The sequence below is a fragment of the Euprymna scolopes genome, chromosome 38, assembly GCF_053919585.1.
Source record: "Euprymna scolopes isolate OS-2025 chromosome 38, ASM5391958v1, whole genome shotgun sequence".
Classification (NCBI taxonomy): Eukaryota; Metazoa; Mollusca; class Cephalopoda; order Sepiida; family Sepiolidae; genus Euprymna; species Euprymna scolopes.
The window spans coordinates 90,600,381-90,614,363 of NC_136519.1; the positions used below are offsets into that span (position 1 = coordinate 90,600,381).

A 13,983-nucleotide genomic window follows, 5' to 3' on the forward strand; every position below is an offset into this window, starting at 1 on the left:
TTAACGTGCATAATGTATTGCATACTCCACAATAGCAACTGTTGTGGATTAACCCTAACTTCGCTAAATAATTGACGGTTTGTTCCATATTAGTATTTGATCCAATAGATACGTGCAAAATGAATGCCGATGCTTAAAATGTATAAACGTTTTGGCCCCCTTCTTTACTTAAAAATTCAGCAAAATTGAGGAAATTAACCAAATATAATGAAATTTTCAATATTCATAAAATAATGGTCACAGAATATATTGAACCCATTATTTTTATTTTAAATCTTAGTGGAAACGTACTATTTTGTTTAAACAAAAAATATTTATACTTAAGTTATGATTTTCTGTAATGAAAAAAAAAAATGAATTAATTTATATATATATATATATATGCATATATACATATATATATATATATATATATATATATATATATATATTTGCGTTTTTTATGACAATAAAGCCTCATAAATTATAACAATTAAAAAAATATTTAATTTTAACAGGTACAGTACAAAAAAAGCCCCTAAAGTCCATATTAATGATTTCAATATAACTCGAAGAAAAAATAATTTCTCGAACTACCGATATTATCATTGAATTAAGCATTGTTTATCTAATATTTTCACAAAAGAAAATTATAATAGCAAAAAATATCTCGACTTTAAAAAAAAAAATACAGGTTTCGCATAATTTTATGTGTAAGACTTTAATATTTTCCTTGCTTGCATGAATGTGAAATTATCGGCGCAATTTAATTGTTAAGTGTGAAAATTTCCCCCAAAATTCTAATATAGGATACATCTGTAGCGTCTACCCCGGAACTAATTCTGACAGTGACATTGAACATTCACCGTTTCCGGAGAGCTCCAAAAAAAGACAAAAAAAGCTGTGGCGCTAAATTTGAGGAGTCTCTCGCTCTTTTTGCTCGCGAACACCAGAGGAGTAAGACGCGTTACTGCCACGCTCTGTCGCTCGTGAGTGACACACCTTGTGCCGGTTCCAGTGGTGAAACCACATAAAAAAAAGAAAAACATTCTTCTTATCTATTCACTCTGCTCCTTACCCGAACGGCTTTTTCATAACTTTATTTTATACGCGTGTACAATTTCCCCCCACCCTCTTTTGGAAATTAACTTTAGTCTTTAATATTTTAAATACAATCAAAAAGTAGTCGGAAACCTACAATATATATATATATATATATATATATATATATATATATATATATATATATATATATATACTACTTCATTTACTCACATAAAATTAATATACGAAAGTATAGATTTATGCGTAAACTTTAAGTATTTACTTCAAAAATCCTCAATAGAAGAGGACCATATAAAAACGATAAACAACCACAGAATTCGCGCATAAGACTGAGGAATCCTAGAGTGGATGAAACGCTGAATATTCAGTGTAGCTAGCTTACTTAATCGCCATATATGTTTTATAAATTACTATATATATATATATATATATATATATATATATATATATATATATATATATATATATATATATATATGATAAATCGGCTTTCAAAACTAGGTTTCCATATCTTTATTCGTCCCTCTCTTTTCACCTGTCCCTATCCAATGACATCAGTAAAATGGAAATTGTTTCCTAAAATTTACCTATCACTAAAAATAGCATGATAATTGAACGGGCGTATTAACTCTTGGCATTTTATAATTTTGACACTATCACTAAATATAATATATGGGCACGTGCAAAGCGGACGATGAAAAACGTGCAAGGCGGGAATTCTAAAGACGGTACTTTCCAATTGAACCTTTACCGAAAAATGTGTTCCTCCTGTTTCAACTTTTCTTTGCTAGAATTTTAACCGACGCTAATTTAGGACAGCCATAGTTATCTGCCCGTTCGAAAATTGAAAAATTCTTAGAGACGCTAATTTAGGATATTACCAAACAATCAAACAAACAAACAAGAAAAAACAAACAAACAAAACAAAAAAAAAGACAAAAAAAAAAAAAAAAAGCAGAAACAATCTCATTACTATAAACCATTTTAAAATATGAGTAAATGCCTGGGAACATGATGACTTCCTTAGACTAAACAAATGCAATAAATACAAGATTTAACTGAAAACAGAAGTATGCCCAAGTATCGTCTGCTTTAAGTAACAGTTAAATGAAGCCCTTTTCGTCTGCTTTAAGTTAATAACAGTTAAATGAAGACTTTTTCCATTCATGTAAATATTAAAATGTTGAGGCGAATAAAATAATACTAATTTTATCCGTGATATTCAGCAAAGATATCGGCTCGATTTCGAAATAATTTCCTTTGTAATTTTCCTCTGTAATCTATTTCCGCGAACTTGTTCTTCCGTTCGCCATCTTGAATCAGTTTGAGAAGGCATTTACATTTAAAAATCGTTTTCCTTTTAAATCCAGTTAAAGTCAGTCGAAAGAAGATTATAAAACAAAAAGTAAGTATCTAAATTTATTATTATTATTTTTTTTAATTTGCAGAATACGGTAAAAATGTAAGGGAGATAATTACATTTACTAAACGAATAATCATAATGAAAATTCTGAAAACCTACACATTTTAATTTTTTATATTTTAAACTGTCGATTGCATTTATTTTTGTTTTGTTTTTAATAATGATGCAAAAATAACAAAAGACAACAACTTGTTTATCATTTCCATAAAATATGTAAATTAAGTAAACAGATTTCTAACTGTTTAAGGTTTAAAGTAACTTTGTTTTAATAGCTAAAGAAAAGACAAAGAAAACAAAAAAAAAAAAAACCCGATGGATACAAAATTGTAAAAAAATATAAAATAAAGGTGCTAGTGCAGAGAGTGATCCGCGCTATTTTTTTAAATCGTATTTCCAAGTTTAATTAAAGTTTTATGTTTTTTATTCAAAACTGGGGGGGGGGCAGGTAAGTACTTTTTGACGGACCGTCTTTTTAAAAATCTACCAAAAATCAGATAATTATCCGATCAATACGAAATTTTCAGGGATTATTAAGAGAAGAATGAACTTTATAACAGTGTACTTATTTTTCATAAACGATATTTATATATATATATATTTTGTTTGCTTGCAACCCCCCTCTTGTTTTGAGGGGGTACAAATATGCTTTAAATAATCATCTGAAACTGAACACAACATATTGTGTTGCTGTAAGGGACAGAATTATAGATTGAAAAAAAAAATTGTTTGCATACCTTATTTTGGCGTCTGAATATCAGAACTTCGATTGTGTTTAATTATCCCGCTTTTGAGTTTTGAAATGTGAAATTCGGTGAATATGTTAAGTAAAATAATTAATTTAAGTTAAGCAAAAAAAAAAAAAAAAAATTTAATATTTATACGAAAATAGCCATTTTAAAATCTTTGATAAATAAACAATTTTTTTTTTAGCGAGCCGAATAATGCATGGCCATTATTAAACAGGGCATGTTTTGAAGAATCGATACAAAAAAAATTCGATAAATATTGTGCCCTTTGTGTTAAAAATAGCATCATTTTTTCAATCCCGTTTGAAAACGTTTGCCGCCTTTCGACTACGGTGGACCAAACGCGCTGAGATAATTTTTTTTTATTCTGCTTTAAATTCCCCCCCCCCCCATTTTGGGGAGCCTGCCCCCCACACACACATACACATTAAAAATCAAACTCATACAAATGGTCACCCATCTGGTACTGGCCAGCCTCAGCGTTAATAATACATTGAAATTTTCGTCACTGAAAAATAAGTTTTTTTTTGCCTGTTTGGTCTTCCATAGTTTGCTTTTTATCAACTACAAACGTAAACATTGTCGATCTAGACTCTAGATCGACGCGAACTAACTGGTTGCTTATATGAATAAGTGGAATTATTTGAAATCCAGATACTTATATTATAATATTTTTGCATATTCTCATAGAAAATCATCCTAAATCTTAGTTAGACAACAAATAAATAAATTAATTATTTCAAAAACCTTTTTTTTTTAAATATTTACTTACGTTTTTTGTGCAAGACAAAAAATGTCAATTGTTAACGTTTTGGGAAAATTTAACATTTAAAATTTAATTAAAAATAGTAGAAAAAGTTTTACATTATTCTGTTTTCTATATGAAAAAATTCAGGGTTTTATCTTTCTGGAAAAAAAAAAGTTACTCAGAAATAATGGATTTTAATAAATGTAATTTCGTTTTAAAAAACAACGGCAACTTGATTTTTCGGCCATTTTTTGCAGTGCCTAAAGTACTATAAAACACCCTCCCCATGTTAAGAATGGCTTTTTAAATAATAACGTTATTATTTACATCCGGATCACTCTCCGCACTAGTACTAAAATAAAATTAAATAAAAAAAACTGTCGGGATTATTTTACCAACAAGAAGAGGGGGGGAGGTGCAAGAAAAGGCAGTAAGGGCTTGCAACAAAATGGTGACGTTGTTTACAAGCAGTTCTTTTCTTTCCCTGTAAAGGTAACAATTAACAAGTAACGTTTGCCGAACAACAGTAACGAGGTAATCAGTCTAAGAGACGCCAACCGACTAACAAGCTAACTAATCACCAACCCGTAGTGAGACAACTCCTTTTATACATACTAACTCTCAGTGGCGAGAATTCCAACGTGATTTCCAACGAGATTAGAATGTCTATTTAACTTAGTAGGAAATAGACACCCAGTGTGATAATCCTTATGGTAAGTAACCGATACGTGCTAGATATCGGTTATTACCATAGTGAGGTTGTAGGATGGACGGAGATTGAAGAGAGAGAGAAAACGAACGAGGAATATCGTGCTCGGTGGATATCAGACTGACCACTACCCCGGATGTCGCCAGGGGCCGTAACTCCTGTGACACCTGCGGTGGTCTCCCTTTATTTGGTAAAGACATTACAATGCTCTTTTTTTTTTTTTTTTTTTTTTTAAAGTTTATTTTATTATTATTTTTTTTATATTCATCAAGGAGTTTGTTCATGCATGGTGTGACTGGAGTGTTTGCGTTGCTGGGTTGGAGGGAAGCATCTGTCAACCTAAGGGAAAGAAAATGATAATTATGCATTATTATGTACAGGGGTATTTGTAGCATTTAGCAATCAAATCTTTTGGGTGGCCGTCTTGTGCGGCCTGAGCGTCTGAGATTTGAAGAGTGTTGTCCCTGGTTTTCTTTAGATTTTGGTGATGCTGTCACATGCATGTATCCCTCATCTTCAGATGAAGAGTATTCAGGTGGGTCATGTGTGAGGTTTCTTAGTGGCTTAGGGATTTTTTTGAAGAAGCTGGCATTTCTTGTAATTTGGTTGTCCTTATGTGTGGCAGTAATCATGGATCCCTTTTTTTTTGTTATGGTTAATGGGTTAGGTTGATAGGGGGTGTGTGCCTTAGAAGTGTGGTCGCTTTTTACGACGGTGTCACCCACACTCAGATTATTGGGCTTTACGTATACTTTTCTGTCAGCATATTTCTTTATTGTTTTCTTGACTTGAGTGTCATGTACCCTAATGCTATGGTCTCCAGCTATAGGTGCAACTAGGTGTGGCAGGCGGTTTTTTATGGTCCGGCCAAATAGAATTGAGGCTGGGGAAACACCGGTGGTGCAGTGCGGTGTCGTTCGGTAATCTAGCAGGAATTTGAATAGCTCCTGCTTCCAGCTTTGGCCTTTGATTAAGGCGGCTTTGATGGATTTTTTTACAGTGCGCATGAAGCGTTCTGTTTCAGCATTGGCCTGGGGCCATAGAGGTGTTATCTTCCTGTGTCTGAAACCGGTGACGGAGGCGTAGATTTTGAAATCATGGCTGTTGAATGGTGGGCCATTGTCTGTTTTGAGGGATACTGGTACCCCGAATTCAGCAAATATCTTGTCTAAACGGGGTATGACCGAGTTTGTTGAGATAGAGTCCAGGATATCGACAACAACGTAGCGTGAGTACTCGTCTGTGACAACAAGAAGATATTTCCCATTCTGGAGATGTTCAAAGTCAGCACTAACCTCTGTCCATGGGGCTGCTGGTAGTGGGGACATTTTCTGTGGCTCCCTTGCCGTTTTGTGAGTGCTGATCTGACAGGTGTGACAGTTCCTGATGTTTTCTTCTACTAAAGGCTGCATGTTTTTAAACCAGACTTTTTCCCGGAGGAGGGCCGTGGATTTCACGACGCCTTGATGGCCGGCATGGGCTATTTTGGCAGCTCTGTTTTGTAGGGTCTCAGGTAGCACTATCTGGCGCCCTTTCAGAATGATACTGTCCTCATGTGCTAGTGATAGTTCATCACGGTTGGCATGTAGGGTGAGAAACGTGGCTTTGTTTATGCTGTCATTGGCACCTTGCCATTTGTTGGTGAGGATGGCTTGAATGACTGCAGTGAGCATCTTGTCTTTCGCAGTTTCTATTGCAACTTCATCAATTGTCATTGCTTTGGGAGTCGACGTTGAGAGAATATAGTTTATATACTCCTCCGCTATTTTCTGCTCCCTGTTGCTTGGTGGTAGATGTACTGGATGGCAGCTGAGATAGTCGGCTGGGTTGTCATGACCTGGTCGGTATGTGACAGTCATATTGTATGGCTGTGTTCTCAAAACCCAGCGTTCAATGCGCGCAGATAGTTGGGAGCGGATGCTATTAAAGATCGATGTTAAGGGCTTATGATCTGTGTGAACCGTGAATGGGGCCCCAAAGATAAATATGTGAAAGTGTTCACATGCCCACGTGATGGCGAGGGCCTCCCGCTCTGTTTGAGAGTATCTTTGTTCAACTGTGGATAGTGCTCGGCTTGCAAATTGTACTACCCGCCCGTCTTGTGATAGTACAGCAGATATGCCTACAACACTGGCATCGGTATATATCTCAGTATGTTTGTTAGGGTCGAAGTAGGCAAGTGAGCATGCTTTACTCAAAGCCTCCTTGAGGTTTTTTAAACATTCAGTGTGGTGCTCAGTCCAGGACCACTGAGTGTTTTTTTTTTGTTAGCTGACGCAGTTCATGAGTCAGGGTTGCGTAGTCTGGAATGAATTGTGCACCGCAAAAGTTGGTCATCCCCAACAAACTTCTGACTTCTGATGCGTTTTGGGGGTCTGGTAATTCGAGGATTGTTTTTATTTTACGGTTACTTGGGCTGATGCCTTCATTACCGAATGTGTGTCCGAGGAATTCCAATGACCTCTTGTTGTATTCACATTTGCTGCTATTCAGTGTTGGGCCTTTTTCGCGTAGTGGTTGAAATACTTTCTGGAGATTTCCGTCGTGGTCTTGCTGGTCCAATCCAAAGCAAAGAATGTCATCACTGATGTTGATGGCTCCCTCAATCCCTGCGAGTGCCTGGCTAATCTCTTCCTGAAATATTTCGCTGGTGGAGTTGACACCGAAAAATAGTCTTTTGTATCTATATAGGCCCAGGTGTGTTGCGAACGTGGTAATGTATCGGGATTCTTCAGCTAGTTCCAACTGGTTGTAGCCCTGATTGAGGTCTAACTTGCTAAAGACACTGGCTCCCGATAGAATGGCCTTCAGCTCATCAAGTGTGGGGGTAGGGTGACGTTCCCTTTTGATAGCTTTGTTTGCCGCTCTCATATCAATGCAAACTCTGATTTTACTTTGGTTTTTCTTAGGTACCACCACAATAGGGGATACCCACGGGGTTGGTCCTTCTGCTTTTTCAATCACCCCCAGTTTCTCGTCTTTCTGTATTAGCTCTTCTATGTCCTTCCTTACATGAAAGGGGACTCTGCGGTATCTCTGAGCGATGGGTGGTATATTTTCATCTATGTGCAGATGGACTTTTTTCTCTTTAAGTTTACCTAAGCCATTGAATAGGTCTGCATAGTCCTCCAAAAGCTTAAGAGTTGTCTGCGGGATTTGTGTGTCAAAGTTGCTGATGTGGTTAACTGGGAGCTTTTTTGCTGATAAAAGTTTAAGCTTTTCACATGTTTCCCAGCCAATGATAGGTTTTTCTGGGCTTTTTATTACATGTATGTTAGCTTGGCAGGAGATGCCCCCAAACTCTAGGAGGGTCCTAAATTGGCCCAGAACTGGAGTAGTTTGCTTGACCCCAAATCCAGATATCACAGTTTTTGTCGGTCGGAGACATGGTGTCGGTTTTAAACACTTGAAATCTGCTTCAGACAAAATGTTGATAGTGGCTCCTGAATCGGCTAACACATTGAACGTTTGGTGGCTATTGCCAAAAGATATATCAAAACAGGGAAGGTTTTTCATCTTACCTGTATGAAACACATATTCTGTGTCACTGCCGCTGGTTGAGTCCTGCTGGTTGTCCTCGATGCAGTTCACCGGTCGGCGGCTGGTTTGGACTTGTGGACGTGGGGGACGATTTGTTCTATGTTGTCTGTCCTCGTCGTTCATTTTTCTAAAACAGACAGAGGCGAAGTGCCCCCATCTCCGGCAATAAGTGCATTGGCTCTGGAATGCTGGGCAAGACGTTGGTCCTCGTTCATGTGGATATTTTCCGTTGCAATTCCTGCACTGAATTTGCCGGGGACGGTCACGTGTCTGTCGCTGTCCGTATGTGACTTTGTTTACTACTGCAGTAGTAGTTTGTATTGTCGTGTCCTCTAAGCGCATTTGTTGTAGGTGCGCTGTTATTGTTTCCGTCGTCCTGGCATAATTTATCAAGTCATGTAGTGACATGTTAGAATTTATTAAACCCTTTTGCCGGACTTTTTCTGATGAACAGCCTGTTATCAGTTGAGACTTTATCTCAGCGTTTGCGTCTGCAAAGTGACATGTAGCTGCTGCTTCTTTCAATTTCCGGTAGAAGTCCTCTACATTCGGCGTGGTTTGTTTGATGTTACGGAATACAAATCGGTTGTATTCCGTGTTATTTTGGGGGTTGAAATGAGCCTGTACAGCCGAGACGAGTTTGTCGAAGTGGGTTTCGTTTTCTTCTGGTGTGGTCTGTTTGGCTGGTAATTCGTCAATGAGGTCGTTCATCGCCTCACCAACAAACGTTAGCAAAATTTTTTTTTGTCTTTTATCGCTCTCTATGTCGTGGGCGATAAAATAGTTCCTCAATCTGCTAATGTATTTCGTCCATCTTGCTGCTTTGGCTTCTGACTCGCAGTCGAATTCCGGGTAGTGAGGTAGGGCAGCCATGTTTGTTTTGCAACACGTGTGACTGTTTGTTGTTGGTTTTTTTTTCGTGTTTTCTTATGTCTATTTTTGTAAATTACTCTATCCTCGTCGCCAATGTGATAATCCTTATGGTAAGTAACCGATACTTGCTAGATATCGGTTATTACCATAGTGAGGTTGTAGGATGGACGGAGATTGAAGAGAGAGAGAAAACGAACGAGGAATATCGTGCTCGGTGGATATCAGACTGACCACTACCCCGGATGTCGCCAGGGGCCGTAACTCCTGTGACACCTGCGGTGGTCTCCCTTTATTTGGTAAAGACATTACACCCAGTTTCTCAGTAACGGTAAACAGCAGTTCAATGTCTTTTCTTCCCTCCGACCCACTCCCAGTAAGTCAAATCCATTTCAATTCTTACAAAACATCATTTTAATCTTCTAACATTCTTTTTTCAAACAAAAGAAATTCGACAATTATTGTCACAGTGAAAGCAAAAAAGGTTTAAGGAATTAAAAAATAAATATTTTCTTGTTAACTAAATAAATTTAAAAGAAGAATATAAGGATTTGTGTACTATTACAGCGTCCCTAATTCTCTTCATTATTATGAGTATTTGCTTAGTAAATGTAGTTATCTCCAATACATTTTTTAAATATTTATGTAACTGTGCCTTTTGTTTTTACTTATTTATTATTATTTATTTATTTATTGGTGCTTGTGCACTTACAACTGCTATAGAAGGAAATAGAAACCCACAATATGTGTTAACAATCGTGGCTTCTTGTTTCCTCGGCTAAATAGCGAAAGTTTTGTTATTTGACCCTTGACATGTTTGAGGTCACGAAAGTCATAAAATGAAGGACAGTATTTGTTTGTTTATGTGCTTAATCACGACCCACATAAATCAACTAAAAGCAATCAACAGATTAAGAATTACATTTTTTAACGCAAAAAAAAAAAAATGATAAATTTTAAAAAGAATTAATCAGAACCTATTCTTAATTTCTAAACATGTTTTCTATACTAGAATACATGGCGTAATGAAAAAAGAGCCGTCCTAGTGCGATTAAAAATTAGTGTAATGTGAAAATCTCGCATCGGCCTAAAACTGTTCTACCATTTGACCACGACGAGACTGGGTTGCATGTTTTAGTTAAAAATAAGTAATAATGAAAAAGTTTTGATCAAATTTTTGTTTTTAGAAAATATATTTTACAAAAACAAGTAATACTTGATTATTATTTGCATATTTAGAATAAAATAAAATGTTTATTGATTTCTGTATATGTACACATTTAAAAAATAAGTAGGTTTTCTGGCGTTGCAGAGTTTAAAAAAATACTGCAGCAACATTTTATATGAAATTTGCGTGTATTATCCTTGTAGAGTTTTTATTTTTTTAAAATATATTTTAAGAATAAAAAACATGTTATTCTAAAATCAAATTTCTAGTCGAAAAAAAAAACACTGTGAAACAATAAAAAACACATAATTTTCTATTTTTAAATAAACAAATTAATAAATATTTCATAAACATATTTTATAAAGAAAAACAAAATTAAAAACAATAAAAAAATAATGTAAAAATATTATTATTTTATGCAAAAATATAATCAAGTATTAACTATTTCTGTGAAATTAAAAACAGGGAAAAAATGAAACAATAACAAAAACACAATTTTTCGTCTTTTTTTCAATAAAGAAATCAATAAATATTTTATAAATATATTTTTATAATACTAAGAACATAATTCAAAACAGTGAATAAAAACCTGTTAAACAATAATATTTTATGGGTTTGTTTTACTATACACATACATTCGAAAAAGTTGCCAAAAACAAATATATAACAAATAAATGTTATCAAACGAAAAATACTTGTCTACCTAACTGGATAATGTTTTTGTGTTTTTATTTAATGTAACATATTTATTCAGCTCGAAAAACATATAGTGTTTACCGATGTATTGGAAAATCATAAATGGCGCTGAACACGGTAAGTTTGGGAAAATTACCAAAAATAAAAAAAAATATATAAAATACTGTTAAAAACTCACCAAATATATATGTCAGCCTATGTCGCGGTAACCTATATTGAGCGATTTTCTATAAGTATTTTGTATATTTTGATTTTTAACTAATTTTCAATCCCGGCTGTGGTTGTATGTTATGTTTTTTAGCAGCATGTGCCAGAAAGAACAGTTTAAAGACAGTCATACAGCATCTACTATGACTATACAATTATTTCAGCTATGTACCTAAAAAAGGGAGCTATTAACCATACATAGTGATATGGGACAAGTAAGAGAAATAGAACTATTAAAAGAAGCAACCTTAGTACTAGTTAATGCACCAAATGACACTGGGTTAAAACAGAGCTGAGTGAGAAAAAATAACAAAATATAAAAGAGATGTTTTTAAGATACTGATCGCCCCTTTGAGTGGAATTGATTTAATCTCACTTGGACTTGGTTCAGCGGGTATATTTGCCAGGTAGGTTTTGAAATTCTTTTTAATGTGTCCAGTTAGTTCTATAACTTAAGTGATGGAGATCTTCCCAAGATCTAAACTACTGCATGTCAGTACAGTTAGGCAGCAGGAACTAGGAACAAATTGCAAAGTTTATCAGTTTGAGTGAAGAAATTGGATTGGAAGGTTTAGCAGCATCTAGGGATCTCGACATTATAAGTGTAGGATTTTGTTGCTTGTCAGGTTAGTCTCAATACTATTTAACTCTACGATGGACCATACCTCGTTTTAGAACGTTCGGAGAAGTATTTCGTCATCGACCGCAATGGTAAGCGCGACACGATCACCATAGATCGCGTAAAACCTGCCTTCTTGGAAAGCTCGTTTGATTCTAATTTTCCTTCTGCCAGTTTTTCAGATTCAGAACCAATAATCATACCTAGCTTTGACCCGATTGTCACACCAGATTCAGATGTTGTCATTACACCTGCTGCTTCCACACCTTGTAATGAACCAGACATAAACTCCCCAGACTCTGAACCTGCACCCACACCTGCTACATGCACGACTCAAAGTGGTCGTCATGTAGTATTTCCACGCAAATACGCAGACATCCTGTCCCCAAGGGAGGCTCAAGTATTTGGAGTTCTTTGAAGCGCTTTCTATTAAAATACTTGTAAAACAGGCACATAATTACAATATTTTGTTGATGGTATAGAAATTCAAATTTGGTTGATAGTGTGGGATTTATTAGGTTAAAGACTATTTTTGAACCCTGTCTTGTAGCATGAGTTTAGTGGCAAATACACCAGCGCAGATGTGGCAACAATACACAATGCATGAGCAGATAGTGATGTTTTAGAGTTATGGGATATTCTTAGGTGTGAATAACTTTCTAACGTGGATGAAAGAGCCTTCTGTATCAAATTCAACTTCAATCGTCACCAATACTCACAATAGTAACACAATAACCTCGTGACTGTAAAGGACACAGTCCCTTCCTCTCACTCAAGCTTACTTTTTATGCAGTTTTTCATCCTGTCTCATTTGCATGTGTGCCCTCTGTTTTCTCGTGATCTTGCGATCTTAGAGATCACAGTTTATAAAACACCAAGCGCCATCTTTTTTTCTCTTTATCCACCCAACACTTCCCTGCAGCAAGTCCACCCCTCCTCTGTCATGCCACCGCTCGCATGCACATCCACACAATGCACAAATACGCAGACGCTTGCTACTCTGGTGAGTATTACACTCCTCTCTGATCTGATGATCACACAGCATGCACCGCAGGATTGGTCTCCCAGTCTGCTTACTTCTACGATGGGGCACATTCATAGGTTCTGGTTCTAATTCTGGCTCTGGTTCAGGTTCTGATTCAGATTCTGGTTCTGGTTTCAGGTCTGGTTCTGATTCTGTTTCCATTGCGTCAGATGAACTATAATCATCACTCTCTGGTCCGTTGATTTCGTTCATCAGTAGCTCATCACTTGAGGATTCCTTGCTCTCCTCTGTAGTTGTATGATGCACCTCAGAAGCCAGGCAAAGATAGCTTACATGGCACGGGGTTTCATCCACTAGGACCGACTGCTGACTGATCACCCCAGAGATTCGTCCTCGTTTGAATTTGGTGGTGCACCAGTTTCCAGGTGGTCTCATCCAAACTGGATCCCCTACCTCATATTTGGCATGTCTTTTTTGGTTGACTGGCTGTGCAGCATCAATTCCCTTTAGTCTAACATGATATGTGTATATGGCATTAGCCAGCACTGTTGTAGGTAATTTCCCATCCTTTGACGTGACGTCATACCAATACGTGGCCTTCATAATGGTACAATTCTTTCTGGCAGCAATTCTTTTAATGCTACAATGGCCCCTCTCATCAATGCCATTTGCTGATGGCACATGAGTGCATTGCAGCCATAGTCGGACGTCCCATTCGCCTAACAGCTGCTGAAGTTGTTGGCTCCAAAAAGTAGCATCGTTATCCGTCAAGATCTCTTCTGGCGCACCCCGCTCAAAAAAGGTGGATGACAAGATTCGAACAACACTTGCTGAGTTCTCTCTAATCATGTGTCGCCATACCACAAAACGTGTGGGTCCATGATCAATAAGGGTTAGAAAGGGTTTACCACTGTAATGGTAATGTCCATCGCCACCCGCTGCCACACCTTCTTGATGTCCAATCGTTCTTTTTGCCATTGCTCTGGTGCAGGATCAATAGACTGACACGCCTCAGAATGCCTGGCAATCTGCCCGACATCTGCCTTTGTCACTGCTGAGTCCACACACCTTGTACAATACACTGTTCTCTTGACACATGAAACTTCTGTATTTGACATGGGCTAATTGCACCAATTGCAACTGCGTGAGATTGAGCAGTGTGCTCCACACCCATCTTCACAGCTCCATACCATCTGGGAGGTACACAAGTTAGTTAGTCGGCACAATT

At 36.7% G+C, this 13,983-nt stretch overlaps 1 long non-coding RNA gene across 1 annotated transcript in view; it reads left to right on the top strand.

Annotated features, from left to right (window-relative positions):
* The first annotated feature begins 2,086 nt into the window (after positions 1-2,086).
* Positions 2,087-13,983, top strand: part of LOC145263239 (uncharacterized) — a 23,506-nt gene continuing 11,609 nt past the window's right edge. Inside the window, exon 1 of the long non-coding RNA XR_013864504.1 lies at positions 2,087-2,449. This is a non-coding gene — a long non-coding RNA (uncharacterized LOC145263239). The remainder of the gene's footprint in view (positions 2,450-13,983) is intronic.